Below are 1,542 nucleotides of genomic sequence, written 5' to 3' on the forward strand. Positions count from 1 at the left end.
GTCTTATTAACAGCCAGTGTGCGGAGCAGCTGTTTTCGGGGATGAGAAAGAACAATTACTTTTTGAATCTGACAACCCCATCTACGCACATATTTCTACAAAGAAACATTCTCCATCATTACAACATGACAAGGAACCAAAAAATGAAAAACCAGTAGAGCAAGATTGTTCCTCCAGATGTTGCAATGCAGTGTGACAGCCATGGAAGGGTAGTCTTAGGTATGCTATTGAATATTTATGCACATTTGTTGTCTTCATCTACTTTAGACAGTAATGTATGTAGCATTTTTTTCCTATAGCTCACTCCCCATCAGCTGCAATGTCAACGGGGTCATCTGGCAAAGAACAAGACGACTCAAGTGTGTGAGTCATTGCTCTATTTTACACGTCATTCAAAGGAGAAATGTGACAGTTCACACTTAATTTTATTTTTCTGTTGTTGCTTTTTACACTAGTAAATGATGACAGTGAGCAGAGACCTTATGGAGTCTTCACTAGTCTCCACAACTTAGCAGCACACAGAGCATGCTGGGGACAGGAACTCCAAGACAGCCAGGAACAACTGGTAAAGTCAACCATTGTGCCACTGTGGTTATCTATGAATGTCATTCATATAATCATACATGTATAAAGACTTTGTTTTCTTACACTAGATGTCTTTTGGGTCTTATAATCTGCCCAAATTGTGATTAATTGGGGTTATTATTGTCTCAGATGCTCTATAGTTGATTTGTTTTGAGCATTCATCTCACTTCTAGGTTCTGATTCTAATTTTAGGGACAAGATATAAAGACAACGCACATCCAAAAGGTTATGTTGCACTGCGTTAAGAGAGATTGCAGGAGCGCACGAGGAACCCCATTTTTCGAACAGTTGACCACGAGCGCATGTGAGAGCTCTCGCACCGCGTCTCGCTCCTCATACCCATGCTGAGGACTTAGCTCTCGTCCTAGGCCGGGAACACTCCCTCTGCTCACCTTCACCAAGTTTGAGACATAGTGCAGGTCGTCCTCTAGTATTGGTAAGTTTATCCATCTTTTATATGTTTTATGAAATTCGTCAAGTTCTGTGTTGTTTGGTTGTGACTGACCACAAGGGCTCTGCCAAAACTTGAAAACTTTGATCTCTGTTTGTGTCGCAAAGGACATATCTATTATCTTTCACTTTTTGGTTATTTCTCCGTTGTGTAAATGTTTGTTATTAACCTTTAAAGTATACAACAAACAAAAAGATTAGTGTTAATCCGATATAACAAATAAAAATCTCAATAACACCTTTCTCTTAAAACGCAACTAATTTGTAAATTCCCTTAACTGGCACTCTCCTTATTAGGAAACCAATGAACAAGCAACAAATTGCAAGAAATTGGCAGAAGGCTAGTTGTTCTAGCTAATTTTTTAGAGGAATAGTAATAATTAAAGTACCAATTTTCTTCTATTATATTTCTTATATAATAATTAAAACTAACCAGAATAGACAATTGGTCTGGTTTTGTTGTTTATTTCTACCATGAGTCTGATGTTCACATAATACAAGTCATTA

At 37.8% G+C, this 1,542-nt stretch overlaps 1 long non-coding RNA gene across 1 annotated transcript; it reads left to right on the forward strand.

Annotated features, from left to right (window-relative positions):
- Positions 1–6: 6 nt before the first annotated feature.
- Positions 7–559, forward strand: LOC118330629. The gene is made up of 3 exons (XR_004796841.1): positions 7–219; positions 300–363; positions 456–559. It is a non-coding gene; the product is annotated as an uncharacterized LOC118330629 (long non-coding RNA).
- The last annotated feature ends 983 nt before the right edge of the window (positions 560–1,542 follow it).

Source organism: Morone saxatilis, unplaced genomic scaffold (genome assembly GCF_004916995.1).
Source record: "Morone saxatilis isolate NCDOM2014 unplaced genomic scaffold, NCSU_SB_2.0 Contig2, whole genome shotgun sequence".
Taxonomy (NCBI): domain Eukaryota; kingdom Metazoa; phylum Chordata; class Actinopteri; family Moronidae; genus Morone; species Morone saxatilis.